The sequence below is a fragment of the Lactuca sativa genome, chromosome 4, assembly GCF_002870075.4.
Source record: "Lactuca sativa cultivar Salinas chromosome 4, Lsat_Salinas_v11, whole genome shotgun sequence".
NCBI lineage: Eukaryota > Viridiplantae > Streptophyta > Magnoliopsida > Asterales > Asteraceae > Lactuca > Lactuca sativa.
The window spans coordinates 284413049-284426828 of record NC_056626.2 but is presented as its reverse complement, the minus strand read 5'-3'; the positions used below and the strand labels follow the sequence as shown (position 1 = coordinate 284426828).

The 13780-nt window shown below is 43.7% G+C and overlaps 1 long non-coding RNA gene across 1 annotated transcript; it reads right to left on the bottom strand.

The window, feature by feature from the left end:
* Nucleotides 1-4706: 4706 nt before the first annotated feature.
* Nucleotides 4707-7134, bottom strand: LOC128133914 (uncharacterized). Its single transcript, XR_008232221.1, has 3 exons — nt 6719-7134; nt 5506-5593; nt 4707-4894 (listed from the first exon to the last, which is right to left on the bottom strand). It is a non-coding gene; the product is annotated as an uncharacterized LOC128133914 (long non-coding RNA).
* Nucleotides 7135-13780: the final 6646 nt, after the last annotated feature.

The following is a 13780-nucleotide window of genomic DNA, read 5'->3' as shown; positions in this document are numbered from 1 at the left end:
TGTGAACCTTCCGGTTCTAACTCTGTAAACATGCACATCATAAATCACATAGAAATAATGCAGTACAACACGTAACATACACAGCATACAAATACTCTGTCACATAACTCTGGTTACCTACTCAAGGTAAAGTATAGTGAGAAGACTCACCTGGCAATCAGAAAGCAATTATCTGCACATGCGAACCTCGGACTCGCCACTGCCTAACACATATGGCAAATATCTCTAATTAATACTCGAAGTCCCAACTCTAATTAACCGGCGATTACTCTTTCCTTCTCTAGTTAGGTAATGGGTAAAAGAACATTTTACCCTTCCCTGACCTCTATTACCTCTGTTGACCAAAACTCCTAAAGTCAACATAAGACAACTCCAGTCAACGGTCAACACTGACCAGACTCGGTGAGTACACAAGAGTGACTCGGCGAGTCCATACGGGTTCTCTAAATCCTCTTTAAACCTCTTAGACACAACGAGTTCCCTCTCCACTCGTCGAGTTACTCGGCAACGAATCACGGGGCAACCCCGACTCGGCTCGTCGAGTCTGCCTATGGACTCGGCGAGTTGCTCCCATGACAACCCTCATCTGACCTTCTGAGGTCAGATCTGCTTCACCAAACCATAGATCTAACTCCCTCAAAGCCAATAACCACGAAAAGGTCGAACCTTGGGCACTCATGCAAGGTTCTACAAGCTCATTTGGGTGAAACCCTCAATTACATAACAACCCTAGCTCAAAACTCCAAATAGAAAGCATAAAGCAGGATGGAAGGGACTCTCTGGACCTCTTTGGGTCCAGATCTATGGCTTCACACTCAATGGGACACTATACTCCACAAATCAAGCCATAAAAGAAGCTAGAAAACCCTAAAATCACCAATCTTACCCAAAACAGAAAAGGGAGAACGATTTGATACCTCAATGGTGAAGATGCAAGCTCAGAAGCTCTGAATCGACACCCCCCTTGACCTCCCTTTGCTGGAAATGACTACTCCATTGCACAACCACCTCAAGAATGCTCCAAAATGGCTCTTCTTCACTCTCTCAGCTCTCTGGTTCGATAGGAGTCTCTCAAAGGTGTAGGTGGCCGCCACTGAAGGCCATAAGGGCCTTTAAATAGGTCCCAAACCCGGACAATTAGGGTTTTCCTTGACAGCGACGACTCGGCGAGTCCAAATACCCGACTCGTCGAGTCCCTTCATTAAACTAGTCCCCAAAACGCGATCCTACTCGACGAGTTGAGGCGTCAACTCGCCAAGTCTCCTCATTCTTTAATATATAATACTCAAATTCCCATATCTGGATATCCGGATGTTACAATTGGGGCGTTACAACTCTCCCCCGCTTAAATTAGATTTCATCCTCGAAATCATTCCTTACTTTTCCCTGCCCGCTCGCTTCTCAAGTTACATGGTCATGATCCTGGGTACACCCTAGCCTTCTCAGGGTAGCTGTGACTAGCCATCACAAAGCCCTAATATTTGCAGGCGAACTAATTCCTCACGAAAAGTTCACACCTCCTTCATCTGAATACTACTGTCTCGGGATGGTCTGAATCCCCAATAGACCAATCTTACTGAATCACTATTGTTGAATCCAATCCACTTGTCTCTCAGCTGCCTGCTCATCTCCTGATAACTCAAGGATCCTACTAGAAAACTGAATTTCAGATCTACTTATCCCTATGATTCACTTATACTTGGCCAATGCTCCGATAATATCGCTGAGGGTGACTTGTCACTTCCCATTAAACCAACTATCCTGTCTGTACTTGCAACTTAGGGCACAATTACTAACATTGCCCAAAAGCTGTAATTGCCTGAAACACTGAACTTTCTGAACACTGAACTACATGAACACTGAACTGTCCGAAACACTGAATTGTCTGAACACTGAACTGCTCGAAGCACTGAACTATTTGAACACTGAACTGCTCAGAACACTGAATTGCCTGAAACTGTATGCTGCCACGTGGCTGCTTCCTGACATCTACCGAGACCTACCTGGTATCGGGTTCCAGCCCAACTGCGGAGTCAAAGGACTCCTTACTTAGCCGCCTCGCACGACTTCTGGACGAAATCCTTCTATGGATCTAGCTGCTACTAGTTATCCTGACACTGTGGCCCTAACGGCCTTCTGCTCTAACTGATTGGTTCCATGCGTTGAATCCTGATGTCACCGAGCCCAAAGCTAAACGCGATTGCTACAACACCAATTGTAGCCTTATGTCATAAATGACCTTAAGCAGTCCACTGCTTCCTTGCTCTCATCTCTATAGTGGCACTTCTACAGTCTTATCACTGGCTTAACCAGGTCTCATCCGTCTGGGAAATTCCGAAATCCAATCCGTGGATTTCCATTTCCTCACTTCTACACCCGAACTGGTGGGTACTACTGTTCTTTCTGCATCCTAACAACACACTCACGCTATCTACCAACCTAGTGAAGGCTGCGGCTACACCCACAGACTCACATCACTCTAGTATTATCTGCTAATCTTGTGAATGCTACGGCTACACCCGCAGACTTACAACACTCTAATACTATCTGACTGCTAGTGAATGCTACGGCTACACCCGTAGACTTACAACACTCTGATACTATCTGACTGCTAGTGAATGCTACGGCTACACCCGCAGACTTACAACACTCTGATGCTATCTGACTGCTAGTGAATGCTACGGCTACCTCCACAGACTTACAACACTCTGATGCTATCTGACTGCTAGTGAATGCTACGGCTACACCCGCAGGCTTACAACACTCTAATACTGGATCGAACACGCGCTTGCCCCGCAATCAGCTGAACTTGTGTCTTAACTGGAATCCCAAACCTGATTCCCTAAGGCTTGCTAGTAACATCACGGGAACGCGATCTCCTTATTGGCAAGCTTTTCCGAACTTCCATCTCACACTATCCTCAAACCATACAACCGCTTGGGTTATCTTCCTTCCCAATAAGGATGCAAAACTTATCCTAGTCTCAAAACTGCTCCTGCTTCTGAATCCTTGGGTGATTCTCCCCCACTTTGATTCAGCTAATGCCCTACAACACACAAAACTGGAAGAATTCCCAATCCTTCTTGCCACCCATGACCAATCTGCTAGAAACCACACTTACCATTGCTAGTGTTTCAACACTAGCTAATCCAAAAGATCACACAACTTCTAAAAATCCGAATAAATCTCCGGTAATAACATGCTAAACCCAGGAAGCTCCGAATCTCAGTTGGAGACCTCAGAATTCTCCTCTGCATCACGGCCTCTATCTTGGCCGGATCGACTAGAATATCCTTATGATTGACAAGGTGCCCAAGAAATTGCACCCCGGGCAACCAGAACTCACAATTAGAGAACCTTGCAAAAATTCTTTCCCTCCTCAAAATCTCTAGCACCTCCCTCAGGTGCTTCTCGTGCTGCTCCTCAGTCTTGGAATAAACCAAGATGACATTGTACTTCCCAATCCCGCAAGTGTTGCACCGAATTTGGTCCTGCTGGTCTCTCGAAAGCTAATCTGAAATCTACGGTCTCCTCCCAAGACCCCTCACTATAAGCAACTGATTTGGTTCCCTCTACCAATGTGCTCCAAGTCCATATCCCGCTCTCGAGCTCTAGAAGTCATATCATTCGGGGTCTTGCACCCCGAGATACTCACAATCTCCCTGCTATCATTCTACAGTATGTTCTGATAACTTACCTTCTTCATTTCCTCATCTACTGCATACCGTGGTACCATATAAGCTCTTTCCCGAGACTAGGCAGTGATCTCTGCCACAGTCTTATTCGTCTGGTGAGGATCTAACAACTCTGGCGCCAACTGCTGCGCCTCAATCGCCTGGGCACACTCTGCCCAGAATCTGGTCTGGAAGTCATCCCATGACATAGCATCAACCACATCATCCCTCAACTCACTACCAACCTCTTCCTATCAATCTCGTGCTCTATCTCTCAGGAGATAGGAAGTAAGTCAGATCTTGTCTCCTTTCGAGACAACGTCTGGTACGAAAAGTGTTGGTGACATATGCCAACCATCTGCTGCTAACAATGGGGTCCCTAACCCCCATGAAAATCTGAAGCCTCACAAACTCTGAATTCCCGAAACATCAACGTACGGGTCTCTATCATGACTGCTATCTCAGTGCAGAATGCACTCGGCCTCTCATCACAAATCTCTATAATGCCCTCCTTGATCACATTGAGGATCACAGGAGTCTGGTCAGTGATACTGCGCAAAATTCTCAGATGAAATGAACTCTCTCATCTGATCATTAATCTGCCCGACTCTAGAGTCCGAGCCTAATCCCCTGTCGACACCAGAACTACCATCTGGTCTACCACGTAGCGTCACTATACTCGGCAACATGCCATCACTGACATTACAATACTCATCCAATCTCGAGGGATCTCACACACTACAATTTCCTTGGATTCATCTCAGCCTTCCTTGATTCGAGTACGGATCCTCTGCTTTCAGTAGTACGGGCCCATACTACCTTCCACATCTATCCGTACTTTCCTCAAGTACTGCCTCGACTCCACCAAGTCACTTCTACTACTACTGATCTCTGCTACTCTCATCCTAGGCTTGCCCTAGGGAAATCTCTGACTCCACCAACCACTTCCTTAGTTTGAGTTCAGACACACTCGAGAGTGCGCCCGAATCCCTCAAACCAAGGCTCTGATACCAACTTGAAACATCCCAAAAATACAGTCTAAAAATTTCGTTTTAAATCAGTAATAAAACCATATTCATCGACGTCGTATAAGAATCATAAACAATATATCTCAAAATATCATAACAACTGTCAAATATATCAGAGTATAAACATCCCAGGCTGAACAAATGGTGTGTGCACTGCAACCTCTCCGAGCTCCTCTTTTGAAAACTGAGTACCTGAAACCAAAACTGAAAACCGTAAGCACGAAGCTTAGTGAGCTCCCCCAAACTACCACCTACCACACAATAACAAATAAAGCACATACTGGGCCTTGCCCACTGCATCAGACCGAAGTCCAGAACTAACTGCATCGGACCGAAGTCCGGAACTGACTGCATCGGACCGAAGTCTGGAACTGACTGCATCGGACCGAAGTCCGGAACTGACTGCATCGGACCGAAGTCCGGAACTAATTGCATCGGACCGTAATCCGGAACTGACTGGGACCTTGTCCCCTGCATCGGACCGGATTCCGGAACTGACTGCATCGGACCGAAGTCCGGAACTGACTGGGACCTTGTCCCCTGCATCGGACCGGAGTCCGGAACTAGCTGCATCGGACCGACATCCGGAACTGTCTGAACATAGCATAACATAAACACGTATCTGCTAACATAACACATATACTGCATCGGACTGGTGTCCGGAACACATAACACAAAACATGCTTGAATCACAAAGACATCAAGCACTCTAACTACTGCATTGGACTGAAGTCCAGAACTACTGCTAACTAAACGGGGCGGCATTGTGGCCGTAGACCCGTTCCTACTGGAAGGAAACTCACCTCACACTGCTGAAGTCCCGTAGACACAATCCCACACTGCTGAAGTCCCGCAAACTCCACCCCAACTGCTGGCTGACAGATTCCCGAACTGTCAACACCAAATAACACCCAATTAATAATTGGGTTCTAACACATAACTAAAAATACATGCTTTGGATAATTACTACATTACCCCTAGCTTGGCTTACCCAAGCCCAAGGCCCATTCCATAGGCCCAAAGTCAACTAGGGATTAAAGCCCAACATATGGCCCAATTTTCCAAATTGGGCCCAAACCTCCACATGGACATCCCTTAAGGCCTAATTGATCAGTCCAGTCCAACATCTATCATTCTAGGGCCCAATATCATACAACCATCTAGGCCCCAACTATGGCCCATCTATGGCCCAATTTTCCAAATTAGGCCCAATCCTTCATATGGGCCTTACCCTAAAGCCCAACTAATTACTCTAGCCCATTTGATTATTCTCGGATGGCCCAACACAAAGCCCAAGTGAAATTAGGGTTTCACATCAAATGATAACTAGGGTTAAGTGTTTCTTACTTAACCCACTAAGGACTTAACACACTAGGGACTTAATCCATTAAGTCCATTATTGCTTACATTAATTCCTGCCAATGATTATTATTTAATATTCACTTATTAAATAATTCTCGTGTGTGTGCTGATAATCTCTCAAATATTAGTATTTTCTCAATTAGCTCATTAAGGACTTAGTCCATTAAGTTCTTTACTCTACTAGATAAATGAGATGGAGTGATTGGGCTTAATACATAATCCCATCTCAATGGCCCAAAAGTGGGTCCAATAAGTCTAAGGCCCAATACTCATAATTAGGGTTTTCCACCCAAACATGGCCCAATAGGCCCAAAACCAATCTCTAAGCCCATTAGGGTTTGCTAGCGGGGCACCACCCACTACCATCTCGGGTAGTGGTGGTCGATGGCGGCTCACGGCGGCGGCCACCACCTTACGGTGGTGGTTACTACTATTTTTATTATTAACCAAATTAATTACAATTACAATGTTTGATCAAAACGTAACCACACATACACTAACTAATACACACACACCAACCACACCATGGTGGCCGGCGGTGGCGCTTGGCGGTAGCCACCACCTCATGGTGGTGGTAGTGGCTTCCTTGCTATATCCGGCTAGAATAAACACCCAAACACCACTAAACTGCAATAAACACACACACACACATACAATTTCTACTTGCAAAACGAACTCAGCCACCTTCCCTTGGTGGCATACGGCGGCGACAACAATTGATTCACGCTGACAGCCACCACCTCACGGTGGTGGCAATGGTTCCTTTTTGGCTCCAAATCTCGTAGCAACACACTACAGTAGGTCGAACCCTTGAATCAGTGAAACACTTGATCGACGGAATCGACATCAACGACGCTAAAGGCCGGAGATGGCGGCGGAGATCGCTGAATGAAAACCACTAGCGACGGCGGAGTGGCGACAGTTGACGACAATACCCCACCACGACCATGGCGGCGTCACATCCTGACGATACCTGCGACATGGCTGACTGAGTAATAGAAGAAGAAGAAAGAAACATGGAGAGGCGACTCAGCGGCTGTTGGAATGATCCCAGCAGCGGCGGTGGTCGGAACAGCTATCCGTACTCGGCCTTCGACGGTCCTACCTTGGCTGTTCGTGACCTCACCGGCAGCGGGTTATGGCGGTGCTCAGCACACCAGGTGGCTCGTGATCGGAGAAACAAGGGAAGGCCGACGATGACGGCTGGAGCAAGGAAGATAGGGGTGACGGCTGCCTCTCATTCCTTAGGGTTAGGGTTACTCGACTTCTCTTCATAAAGCGGGAAAGAATGAGCACCGGGTCTTAACCCGTGTCTCATCCAAACATTTGACCATTTTGTCAATACTAGCCCCTCCTCCCATAATATTTTTCAATTCAACTCCTAAATTTACACTTTTCGCCCCTGACTCCAAAAGTCCTTTCATAATAGGTCCTGAAATTACCAATAAGCCCTTAGCTTCCAACATCTTTCAAAAGTAAGTCCATTAATTACCAAACGTACCCTGATTTCTGAAACCCTTTTCAAATTAAATCCATAACTTACTCTTTTAACCTCCAACTTCTAAATTCTTCACCAATTAGTCTGGGACTTTCATTTGTTATTTTATTTAAATAACCGGGGCGTTACAAGAACACACAAAGATGTATTTATGTATGATAATTAAGTATAGATTGATTAATCTGCCTCGATATAGCATGACTACAAAGAGTAAGAGAGTTTTCAAAAGAGAACACATACATGGATGAAAATCACTTCGGATTTAAAGCCAACATCTCAAAGTAAGAATCTTCTTTATTATAATAAATTGCATAGTGTGATTTATTTATAAATCAAGACGACTCTTGTGTTTACTAGAAAACTAGTAAGAGCGCAATAACATTTCTAGTATTGTATTTAGTCAAATACTAGTTCTTGGAGCAAAGATCTATATAGATAGATCATAGAAACTTAAAAGATTTAGTAAAACTGCATTAATTGTCAAGATCTTGAAGAGTTTAAGATATAAGACTTTAAGAATACCACATGACATGATTTTGAGCATACATCATAATACTTGTATAATGGTTGAGCTAGATAATATGAATGTATTCCATATGTTGCTGCAACTGGATTAATCATATATGCCATGTCACGCAAGAAGGCCAGATAAGTCGTATTCCTTGTAGCATGATGAATAAATACTAGTATAACTCAAGAATTAGTCATCATATGACAAATAGGAACATTCTAAAATACTTACGAAGAACTAGAGAAATATTCCTAATCTACAGAGTATTTTAAAGAAAGTTGAGTGCAATCTATTAGATATATGTAAACATCCAAATAGATTGACATGATCCTCGTGAAAAGTCTAGTATGCTCAAGAGTCATATTAAAGTGATATTGCTAATTAACATATGATACTAATGGATCACACTAACAACAACTTGATATACTTGATTATATATTAGAGATTGATTTTAATAAATATTCAATAAAACTCTTATAAAAAAATTGGAAATTATTTATTTCATGGAAATAATAATTTTTATTAGCAAGAAAATTATTTATTTCATGGAAATACTATTTTTTATTAGCAAGCAATATTACATAATTTATATGGTATGAATTACTAAGTTGTGTACAACTTTTTGGACTAGTTGAAACCCTTTTTTCTTTTACTCAAAACACATAGTTTATATTTTATAAAACTTGAGTTTATAAAACTTAAACTAACTCTTCTTTTTATATATATAATTACAAAAATTAGAGGAAAAGAAAGGAGTCATGGACTTTCCATTAGTTTATTCAAAATAAATGAAGCATGGGAGACATGTTTATGACATGGGGACATATGTGCTTAAAGTGTTAAGACCTAATGGTTAATACTTTCACTTTATATATATATATATATATATATATATATATATATATATATATATATATATATATATATATATATAAAAGAGGCTTGCATTCTTGAATGGCTTGCTCCATTCCTCCATCTTAAAACCGTAACATGCTTGGAGCATGTTACTCTTTCCCTTTCGTTCTTTTCTTCAAGAATACTTGCGTCTTCATGCTTTCTCTAAGTTCATATTGGTTATGAACTTAAAGCTTAAGGGTTTAAGAGTTTTGGACTAGCATCTACATCAAGTTGAGTCATTGTTGGTGTCTCAAAGGTTCCACATTCTTCATTAACTTCCAAGCTTCCCCCCAAAGAACTATAAAGGTTGTTATTTCTTCATCCTTTATATGGTTGGTGTTTTTAATCTTTCTGTAACTTGCAAGAAGATCTTTGGTGGGTAAAAATGTTTATGTTATTTCAAAATTAGAGTCTTCCGTTGCCATATTTTTTTAGTTTATGAAACTATTTTTGTATTAAAACCCAACATTTGGTATCAGAGCCACCTTGCAAGTTTGGTTAGATTTTTTATTTTTGGAAATCTTAGATTTTGGAGAATATGGATAACTTGTTTTTTGTATAAAAATAAGTTTATACATATTTTCTATGACAACTTTATACTTTTTATTTTATATGACAAAAGTTTCATGCATCTTTTGTCATTTAAAGTTTTAATAATTTATTTATTCATATGGTATGTAATAAATTAAATAGATTAGTTTTCTTGTTTATTTTTATAAAGCAATAGATTATTTTTTAGAAATAATTTATTTGTACAAAAATGTAACATGAAATGAAATTGGAACAATTTTTGAAGACAAAAGAGCAATTTTCGAGTCTAAAAGGTGTGCAGGATTTTCAATGACTTTTCTGAAAAGTGTTACTATTGCTGCTAACAAAGGGCTGTTGGACTTTTAGCGACAGTTGCTGAATTTTAGTCTTCAAGAAGTTTTTCCAATCTTTTGAAAGCAATAGGTGTTTACTCAAGTGGGAGCTTCTTCAACAACATTACAAGAAGATTTTTGGTCCCCTTAAATGTCCCTTTAGGAATGGACTTGACATTTTTGAGTTGGCTCACAAAAATGTCATTAGTTGGTTATGTTGGTAACACCCCGGATTTCCAGGTATTATTTATTCTTGTATTTTTGGGTGAATTGTGAGGAGACTCGACGAGTTGGAGTCCAAACTCGCCGAGTAGGATCACGGTTTTGGGCGCGGGTTCGCGTCTGGACTCGGCGAGTCCACGCTGTTTAATGAAACCCTAATTTCCAGGGTTTGAGACCTATTTAAGGGGCTTATGGCCGTCATTTGCGGCCACCAACCCCTAGAGAGAAACCCTAAAGAGATTTGAGCGTTTTGAGGAGAGAGAAGAGGCCGTTGTTGACCCTTGAAGCTTTGTTTGGCAAGGCAAATGAGATTCTAGCTAAGAGAAGGCAAGGGAGGTGGACATCTTTCGATTTTGGAGCTCAGAGCATCATCTTGGAGGTATATTTGGCTCCCTTTTTCTGTTGTTATGTTGAACATGGGGGTTTAGGGTTTCTTGACCCCTTTGTTGGTTAGATTTGATGTCTATTTCGTCCCTATTTGTGATGAGGCTTGAGATGAGATCCATAGAGGTCCAGAGAAGCTTTATTCCTTAAGCTTTATGAGGGTTCATGAGAGTATTGACCTAGAGTTGTGAGATATGGGGCTAAAACATCATTTATGAGCAAATAGTTGTTGTTTGAGCACCAAGGTTTGGACTTTACGTGATTATCATGCCTAGGGAGGTCAGATCTATGATTGTATGGAACAGATCTGACCTCAGAAGTGAGTTTGAGTTTATGCATGGCATGGACTCGCCGAGTCTGAAGAACAGACTCGGCGAGTAGCATGAAGGTTGCCCGTAATCACTCAACGAGTGGTCTTGCCGAGTTGAGGGGTCGACTTAGTGAGTCAGGGAGAGTCAAGGGGTGGGGCTGAGTCAAGCCTGAACTCGCCGAGTTGTTCTTGAGACTCGGCGAGTTGAGTCGTGGTGGTCCCGCGATTCATGCCAGGTGGAACTTGTTGAGTTAGGGAGGATCCAAGGGAGTCAGTGGACACGTATAGAATCGCCGAGTCGCCCTAGTGTACTCGCCGAGTCCGGTCAAAGTTGACCGTTGACCTTGTTGACCTTTAGGGTTGAGTTCAGTTGTATTTATGGGTGTATTACTTTGTGTGATTAGGCGGAGGCTAGATCACATTTATTCTGAGACAGATATTTACCGAAAACACCCGAGGTGAGTCTTCTCACTATACTTTACCTAGTGTGGTAATAGAGTTCAGAGACAGAGTATTATAGAGTTATATGCCAGAGTGATTGCATGTTATTATGTGTTGTGATATGTGATATGCATGATTATAGAGTTACAGAGTTGGGACTTTCGGGTCCCTAGAGTTAGGGCCAGAGGGCCCACAGAGATTTGGGGCTGGAGGGCCCCACTGAGACACATTGACCAGAGGGTCAATAGAGTTACAGCCTCGAGTGGCTACTATGTGATTAGTGTGGTATTTTGGGGAAAATCACTAAGCTTATGCTTACAGTGTTCAGTGTTATGTGTTTCAGGTACCAGTGATGACCGCGGGAAGGCGCCGGCTTGATTCGTACACACATATGGGAATTGGATGTATTTTGATATTGGGAGACATTGTGATTTGAAAACTTGATGTTATGACGTTTTGTGAACGAATTGTTTAGTTAATAATGTGTTTTTCAAAAGTTAAAAAGTGTTTTAATTTTTACGGTGTTACAAGTTGGTATCAGAGCCTAGGTTTGAGGGATTCGGGTGCACCTTCGGGCATATCTGAACTCAAACCGAGGATTTGAGAAAATTTTTGATAATAAAACAAGTTTTCAAAAGAAGAACTTGCGAGATAAATAGAGCAGAGTCGTGTGTACGAACAGCCAGCGCCCGAACAGTGATTTCCCAAAATACCATCATTATAAGTGTTATAATATATGATGTGATATGTTATCTGATGAGCTATGATATTCATGCTAGAGTAGACTAGGTATGCTTATTAGGACTAGAGTGGCCTGATATGTGATGCCTGAGTCTAGGAGTCTTGCTGCTAGGAATATTTCAGAGTGGTTAGGTAGCAGCGAGGAGATTTTGAGAGATCTGTTGCGAATATCATATGATCAGAGAGAGTAGAGTGCTTGGAACTTGGGACTCTGGGAGGAGGACTTGGGGTGGATGCTGATGCGGTGTGGACGGTAGTATTGGGCCCGTACTACTGAAGACACCAGGTCAGTGTACAGTCCAAGTAAGAATCTTTGGAGTACCAGGGAACAAGTAGGATGGAGTACTCGAGTGTGAGTATACTCGAGCGAGTCCCTGATATTATTCTTATGTTGTATTTCAGAGAGAGAGATCATGGTTGGGACTCGCCAGACATCAGGGACCAGTGACACGAGGGATGAGGAGATCCGTAGGATCATCCAAGAGGAGGTGGCTGCGGCCATTAGGGCAGAGATACCAGAGATGTTCAGGTCTATCAAGACCACGTTGATAGAGACATTTGATGAGAAGTACGCTGCTCATTCTGAGGCTGCTGTTGCTGCAGCCACTGCAACCATAGCTGCGACGAGGCCGCAGGGTGGTGATGCGTTGCTGTTCCGAGAGTTCAGCAACATGAAACCACCGGAGTTTGACGGGGCCCAGGACCCGATTGCGGCGATGAGATGGGTTTCATACATAGAGGGGTGTTTCCTCACTTGCTCATCTCCAGAGCATTTGAGAGTCCGGTTCGCGCTAAACCAGCTTCGCTTGGGGGCGAAGGACTGGTGGAAAATTGTGACGGCGCACTATACGCCTGATGAGCTTGCAGCAGTGACCTAGGAGAGGTTCACTGCTATGTTTCGAGATGAGTACGTTCCCCAGGTGGAGAGGGAGCGTTTGGCCCAGGAGTTTCTGACCCTCAAGCAGGGTACTGAGTCTATTACTGTGATCACGAGGATGTTTCATGAGCGGGCGATGTTCTGCCCAGAGTACGTGTCCTCCGAGCAGGCACGTATGAGTCGATATTTGAGCATTCTGAGAAGGGACATACGTGAGTTCGTGGCGATCTCGACGTACCGGACATTTGCCGAGCTTCAGGCAAATGACTGAAAGAGGGAGATAGAGCTGGAGACTCAGGCTAGGGAGGAGGCTGAGTCTCAGGGGAGGGATCGACGACCGGCGCAGTCCCAGCCGGTAGCCAAGCAGGCCAAGCCCGCCGATTCAAGATCAGGGAACCAGAGGGGCCGCACTTGTGGCAAGTGCGGCAAGAGCCACGACGGAGTGTGTAGAGCAGGGTCTTGCTACAAATGTGGCAAGGAGGGGCATATGGCAAAGGACTGCCCCAAGGGGTTTGCAGTATGTTTTCACTGCAACCAGACCGGACACCGGAAGGCAGAGTGTCCGCAGTTACGGGGATCAGCACCGGGAGCACCTCAGGGATCTACCCCTGCAGCCATCAGAGCTACCGAGAGTTGGCCAATGAAGGCCAAGGCGCCGAGGGCACGAGGGAGAGCCTTTCAGTTGACCGCGGAGGAGGTCCGCGCAGCGCCCGATGTCGTGGCTGGTATGTATTCTTTCATGTATTTATTTTGACGTTGAGATATTGTGCTTATATTATGTTATGCGTAGGTACTTTTCTTTTGAATTCTGTACCCGCCTTGGTGTTATTTGACTCAGGTGCGGGTCGGTCTTTTGTACCTCTGGCTTTTCGTCAGCATATTAGTGTTAGTCGTGAGGCGTTGAGTCGGCCTCTGAGAGTTTCCATAGCTGACGAGAGAGTGATATATGGCACGGAGGTGGTCCTTGGGTGC